At 50.6% G+C, this 7,484-nt stretch overlaps 1 long non-coding RNA gene across 1 annotated transcript; it reads left to right on the top strand.

Moving 5' to 3' along the window:
* The first annotated feature begins 1,472 nt into the window (after window positions 1-1,472).
* LOC144611555 (uncharacterized) lies at window positions 1,473-7,209 on the top strand. The gene is made up of 3 exons (XR_013549539.1): window positions 1,473-1,608; window positions 2,703-2,825; window positions 6,558-7,209. It is a non-coding gene; the product is annotated as an uncharacterized LOC144611555 (long non-coding RNA).
* The last annotated feature ends 275 nt before the right edge of the window (window positions 7,210-7,484 follow it).

Here is a 7,484-nt window from a genome sequence, read left to right as displayed (position 1 = left end):
TGACCAGAGTTCGATCCTGACTACAGGTGCTGCCGATATGAAGTTTGCACGTTCTTTAGTCAGAGGGTGGTCAGAAGGTCAGAGGGAATAGGAGTAGAATTAGGCCATTCGGCCCATCGAGTCTACTCCGCCATTCAATCATGGTTGATCTATCTCTCCCTCCAAACCCCATTCTCCTGCCTTCTCCCCATAACCCCTGACACCCGCACTAATCAAGAATCTATCTATCTCTGCCACTGACTTTTGGCCTCCACAGCCTCCTGTGGCAATGAGTTCCACCGATTCACCACCCTCTGTCTAAAGAAATGTCCCCTCATCTCCTTCCTAAAAGAACATCCTTTAATTCTGAGGGCTGTGACCTCTGGTCCTAGACTCTCCCACTAGTGGGAACATCCTCTCCACATCCACTCTATCCAGGCCGCTCACTGTTCTGTAAGTTTCAATGAGGTCCCCCCTCATCCTTCTAAACCCCAGCGAGTACAGGCCCAGTGCCGACAAACGCTCATTGTAGGTTGACCCACTCATTCCTGGGATCGTTGTCGTAAACCTCCCCTGGAGCCTCTCCAGAGCCAACACATCCTTCCTCAGATACGGTGCCTCAGGGTGGTGAGACTGTGGAGGCCACAAGTCAGTGGATATATTTAAGGCAGAGATAGATAGATTCTTGATTAGTGCGGGTGGCAGGGGTTACGGGCAGAAGGCAGGAGAATGGGGTTAGGAGGGGGAGATAGATCAGCCATGATTGAATGGCGGAGTAGACTTGATGGGCCGAATGGCCTAATTCTGCTCCTATCACGTATGATCAGTAGGGTGAGCCCAGCACGCCCAGGGTTAGCTGCCGACCTGTCCCCTCCCTCCCTCTGGTGAAACATAGAACCATAAAAACTAGGTGCAGGAGTAGGCCATTCGGCCCTTCGAGCCAGCACCGTCATTCAATGTGATCATGGCTGATCATTCTCAATCAGTACCCCGTTCCTGCCTTCTCCCCATACCCCCTGACTCCGCTATCCTTAAGAGCTCTATCTAGCTCTCTCTTGAATGCATTCAGAGAATTGGCCTCCACTGCCTTCTGAGGCAGAGAATTCCACAGATTCACAACTCTCTGACTGAAAACGTTTTTCCTCATCTCCGTTCTAAATGGCCGACCCCTTATTCTTAAACTGTGGCTCCTGGTTCTGGACTCCCCCAACATTGGGAACAATGTTTCCTGACTCTAACGTGTCCAACCCCTTAATAATCTTATACATTTCGATGTGATCATGGCTGATCATCCAGAATCAATAGGTACCCACAAATCGCTGGAGTAACTCAGCGGGTCAGGCAACATCTCTGGAGAGAAGGAACGGGTGACGTTTCGGGTCCAGACCCGGTTCCTGCTTTCTCCCCTTGTCTCTTGATTCCGTTGGCCCTAGGAGCTAAATCCACCAGAGGTTTAATCCCGCGCTGACCGGCGTGGTGTTTGCTGTTCTCTGTCCACAGCATCGGCCACAACGAGGTGATCGGGATGTGCCGTGTGGGGAACGCCACCGATGTTCCAGGCCGCGAACACTGGAACGAGATGCTGGCAAATCCCCGCAAGCCATCGAGCAATGGCACCAGCTCATCGAGGTGAGTCCACAGACAGGGGCAGAGCGCTGGAGTAACTCAGCGGGTCAGGCAGCATCTGTGGGGAACATGGATAGGTGACGTTTCACAGAGTGCTGGAGTAACTCAGCGGGTCAGGCAGCATCTGTGGAGAACATGGATAGGTGACGTTTCACAGAGTGCTGGAGTAACTCAGCGGGTCAGGCAGCATCTCTAGATAGAAGGTAGACACAAAATGCTGGAGTAACTCAGAAGGACAGGCATCAACTCTGGAGAGAAGGAATGGGAGACATTTTGGGTCGAAACCCGTGCTCTCTCCTGACTCCAGTGTCCACCACTCTCTGTGTTCGCCTTCGTTCCCCGGCGTTTGAGTTACTGAACCAGGCTGCGTTGAAACCAGTCAGAATCCTCTCACATATCCTGTAACGGTGAAGAGACAGCAATTCTTCACAGTCAGTCTCTCGAGTTTTCACGCTTTTCCTCACCCTAGCTACCTGGAGTTCTGTGTGCAGTTTCGGTCTCCTAATTTGAGGAAGGACATTCTTGCCGTCGAGGGAGTGCAGCGTAGGTTCACCAGGTTAATTCACGGGATGGCGGGACTGTCATATGATGAATGAATGAATGAATATAACTTTTATTGTCATTCAAGACTATACGAGTGCATAAAGAATGGGTCGACTGGGCTTGTATTCACTGGAATTTAGAAGGACGAGAGGGGATCTTATAGAAACATATAAAATTCTTAAGGGATTGGACAGGCTAGATGCAGGAAAAATGTTCCGATGTTGGGGGAGTCCAGAACCAGGGGTCACACACAGTTTAAGAATAAGGGGTCGGCCATTTAGGACTGAAATGAGAAAAATCTTTTTCATCCAGAGAGTTGTGAATCTGTGGAATTCTCTGGCACAGTGGAGGCCAATTGACTGGATGTTTTCAAGAGAGAGCTAGATTTAGCTCTTAGGGCTAATGGAATCAAGGGATTATGGAGAGAAAGCAGGAACAGGGAACTGATTTTGGATGATCAGCCGTGATCATATTGAATGGCGGTGCTGGCTCGAAGGGCTGAATGGCCTACTCCTGCACCTGTTTTCTATGTTCCTTCCCCTTGTGTTTTTCAGGAGAAGGTGATGAACAGCTACATGACAAAGAGTTACCCTCGGGATCAGGAGCGGCCAAGCCAGTCAGCATCGTGGTGGAGAGTCCTCATTCAGACTGAGGTTCCTGCTCCACATCCCAGCAATGTGAGTGTGGTCTGAACCATTGCCCACCAGGGCCTTCACGTCTTGTAGATAGACACAAAGTGCTGGAGTAACTCAGCGGGACAGGCAGCATCTCTGGAGAGGAATGGGAGATGTTTCAGGTCTCGACCTGAAACGTCACCCATTCCTTCTCTCCAGAGATGCTGCCCGTCCCGCTGAGTTACTCCAACGCTTTGTGTCTACCTTCGGTGTAAACCAGCACCTGCAGTTCCTTCCTACACCTTCAAGCCTTGTTCTGGCCAAATAAACAGCAGGCAGTGGCATTTGTGTCAGTCGAAGGGCGGCACGGTGGCGCAGCGGGTAGAGCTGCTGCCTCACGGCGCCAGAGACCCGGGTTCCATCCTGACCTCGGGGTGCTGTCCGTGTGGAGTTTGCACGTTCTCCCCGCGACCGCGTGGGTTTCCTCCGGGTGCTCTGGTTTCCACCCACGTCCCAAAGACGTGCGGGTTTGTAGGATAATCGGCTTCTGTAAGGAGACAAGGAAAGATGATGGGGTGTGAAATGTAAAGGGGAGGGAGGGAGGGGTGGGTGGAAGGGGGGAGGGGAAGGAAGGGTGGGGGGGAAGGGGGGAGGGGAAGGAGGGGTGGGGGGAAGGGGGGAGGAGGAGGGGAAGGGGGCAGGGTGACTGGGAAGAGAGGGTGAGGGGGGGGTGGGGGTGGACTCAGAGAGCAGGGGAAAGTGCAGGGAGTGTATTATTCGAAATTGGAGAACTGATGGTGCAGTGGTAGAGTTGCTGCCTTCCTGCCCCAGAGACCCGGGTTCGATCCTGACTGTCTGTGTGGAGTTTGTACGTTCTCCCCGTGAGCCTCGTGGGTTTTCTCCGGGTGCTCCGGTTTCCTCCCACACTCCAGCTTTGGTAGAGCTTTGTAAGTTAGTTGGCCCAGTAAAAATTGTAGGTTAGCTGTCTTTGATTGCAAATCGATAGTGTTGGTGTACGGGGGGGATCGCTGGCCGGCACGGACTTGGTGGGCCGAAGGGCCTGTTTCCGCGCTGTACCTCCGAAAACTAAAAGTCAAGTAACGGAGGGTACTGAGTGATAAATGATAGGAGCAGAATTAGGCCATTCGGCCCATCAAGTCTACTCCACCATTCAATCATGGTTGATCTATCTCTCCCTCCTAACCCCATTCTCCTGCCTTCTCCCCATAACCCCTGACACCCGCACTAATCAAGAATCTATCTATCTCTGCCTTACAAATATCCACTGACTTGTGGCCTCCACAGCCTTCTGTGGCAATGAATCCCACAGATTCACCACCCTCTGACTGAAGAAATTCCTCCTCATCTCCTTCCTAAAAGAACGTCCTTTAATTCTGAGGCTGTGCCCTCTGGTCCTAGACTCTCCCACTGGTGGAAACATCCTCTCCACATCCACTCTATCCAGGCCTTTCGCTGTTCGGTAAGTTTTAATGTTTATTTTTTAATTGAATTAATTACAGTGCATATAATAACAACGACAGCAAACCCCATCCCTTCCCTTCCCTACATTATCATGAAAACAAACAGACACATCAAACAAATAAATAAATAAAAATAAATTTAAAAAACATAACAACACTGTGCAAAAAAAGACAAATGCACAAAGACATGAGTCAAGGCAATTTTCACAAGCCAAATATTTCAGTATTTTACAATACAATACAATAGACAATAGGTGCAGGAGGAGGCCATTCGGCCCTTCGAGCCAGCACCACCATTCAATGTGATCATGGCTGATCATTCACAATCAGTACCCCGTTCCTGCCTTCTCCCCATACCCCCTGACTCCGCTATCCTTAAGAGCTCTATCTAGCTCTCTCTTGAATGCATTCAGAGAATTGGCCTCCACTGCCGTCTGAGGCAGAGAATTCCACAGATTCACAACTCTCTGACTGAAAAAGTTTTTCCTCATCTCCGTTCTAAATGGCCGACCCCTTATTCTTAAACTGTGGCCCCTGGTTCTGGACTCCCCCAACATTGGGAACATGTTTCCTGCACAATATACAATACAATATATCTTTATTGTCATTGTACAGGGGTACAACGAGATTGGGAATGCGCCTCCCATACGATGCAATAATTTAATTAGCTAGTCAGTATTAATTTAAACAACCCAATGAAACAAATTGGAACAGTTTTAAAACAGAATAAAGTGCAAGTAGATCTGTGCCGGTTCACTGTGCGATGTGACCATCCGGCTCAGCAGGACCGGTTCATAGCAGCTATGGCCCTGGGGATGAAGCTGTTCCTGAGCCTGGAGGTGCGGGCGTAGAAGGCCTTGTATCGTCTGCCCGATGGATTCACTGCTGGATTCAAAGAAGGTACAAAAGTGTGTGGCATTGAGGGGATAGTTTTACTTGTCCTTAATATGCTGCAGTACTGGGTCCCATATGTTGAAGAACTTCTCAGAGCTCCCAGACAATTCATATCTCAGGTATTTATTCACAAAATGCTGGAGTAACTCAGCAGGTCAGGCAGCATCTCGGGAGAGAAGGAATGGGTGACGTTTCGGGTCGAGACCCTTCTTCAGAAGAAGGGTCTGATGAAGGGTCTCGACCCGAAACGTCACCCATTCCTTCTCTCCCGAGATGCTGCCCGACCTGCTGAGTTACTGCAGCATTTTATGAATAAATACCTTCGATTTGTACCTGCATCTGCAGTTATTTTCTTATACTAATTCATATCTCAGCCTCTCTATTAGTAAGATGCCCATTAATTCTCTTTCGGTAAGTTTCAATGTGGTCCCCCCTCATTCAAGAGAGAGCTAGATAGAGCTCTTAAGGATAGCGGAGTCAGGGGTTATGGGGAGAAGGCAGGGACGGGGTACTGATTGAGAATGATCAGCCATGATCACATTGAATGGCGGTGCTGGCTCGAAGGGCCGAATGGCCTCCTTCTGTTGTCTGTTACATAGAAACATAGAAACATAGAAAATAGGTGCAGGAGTAGGCCATTCGGCCCTTCGAGCCTGCACCGCCATTCAATATGATCATGGCTGATCATCCAGCTCAGTATCCCGTACCTGCCTTCTCTCCATACCCCCTGATCCCTTTAGCCACAAGGGCCACATCTAACTCCCTCTTAAATATAGCCAATGAACTGGCCTCAACTACCTTCTGTGGCAGAGAATTCCACAGATTCACCACTCTCTGTGTGAAGAAATGTTTTCTCATCTCGGTCCTAAAAGACTTCCCCCTTATCCTTAAGCTGTGACCCCTTGTTCTGGACTCCCTCAACATCGGGAACAATCTTCCCGCATCTAGCCTGTCCAACCCCTTAAGAATTTTATATGTTTCTATAAGATCCCCCCTCAGTCTTCTAAATTCCAGCGAGTACAAGCCCAGTCTATCCAGTCTTTCTTCATATGAAAGTCCTGCCATCCCAGGGATCAATCTAGTGAACCTTCTCTGTACTCCCTCTAAGGCAAGAACGTCTTTCCTCAGGTTAGGAGACCAAAACTGCACACAATACTCCAGGTGCAGTTTTGTTGTCTATATCCTTCTGAACGATGTTTTGTGATGAGTAACGAGGCTCTGATGTACAAGACCAGTGGGACTCTCAGAGTAACAGGTTTGAGTGAGGTAGTGAGTGAACGATGAGCAGACAGGGGTTTGACGGAAAGTGACACCGACGCATTTCATTTGATAGATTGGACATCTGTGAGCAATCTAGTTCAGCTTCAGCTGCTCTGCCTTTAACTGCCCGTCTCTCTCTCTCTCTCTCTCTGCCTCACAGGGACTCCAGAAGCCAGCAGTGCAATATTTTACTTTTTCTTCGATTTGTAAATCCTTCATCGCGAGAGAGAGAGAGAGAGAGAGAGAGAGAGAGAGAGAGAGAGAGAGAGAGGAAGAGGAAGAGAGAGAGTTGGGACGACAAGGGATGATGAAGACAACCTCTTCCACCCACCGACCCGAGATCAACCTGAGGCACCGACCGACCGACCGAGGCCGGGCTGTGTTAGAGGGACGGAGAGGGAGAGGGCCGGGCTCGGAGGTTGTCGTCCACGTTCCATCACACCTGCGTCCCTGCGTTTGAGAGGGGCTTCGATCTGCGATGTGACCCCACCCTCCCCACCCTCCACTCCAGCCACCAACATTTCCACCAGAGATTCTCGATGGTCCGTGGAGCCAGTGGCCAAGAGGAAGGTTCAGATCGTCACGTCTACAGAAAGCGACCCTGGTAGCAGTGGAGAAACGTCATTTCACAACACACGCGTGTCACCATGTTGTGGATGTGTGTGCCTCATGTGGGATGTCCCTACTCCATCTATGCCCCCTCCTCCCTCCCCCATTCTTCTGCTTCCACCGGGCTGTCTTTTCCGGAACGTTCCTGCCCCTGGCTTTGGCGTCTCGGATCCGAGGAGGCTTCTGTTTGGGCTGTCGGAGTTGTTGGGGGTTGGGTGGGTGGGTGGGTGGGTGGGGCTCGGGACATGTGGCCTCATCACCTGTCCTGGTTCTACACCTGGGTGTTGGAGGTGCAGGAACCGGGTGGCAGAGTTTCACCACCACCCCACCCCCCACCTTCCCCCTTGGTAAACGGGCAAGACCAAGACCCCCCAGAGGTATCTCCTGACCACCTTGGTCCCCACTTCAGGGCGGGCAATGCAGGGGCACCCTGGACCCAGTTGCCTTCTCACCCAAATGGAGAGGTCCAACTCACGGC

This window comes from Rhinoraja longicauda, chromosome 40 (assembly GCF_053455715.1).
Source record: "Rhinoraja longicauda isolate Sanriku21f chromosome 40, sRhiLon1.1, whole genome shotgun sequence".
NCBI classification, from domain to species: domain Eukaryota; kingdom Metazoa; phylum Chordata; class Chondrichthyes; order Rajiformes; family Arhynchobatidae; genus Rhinoraja; species Rhinoraja longicauda.
The sequence above is the reverse complement of the archived record's forward strand: the minus strand, read 5'-3'. Positions and strand labels throughout refer to the sequence as shown.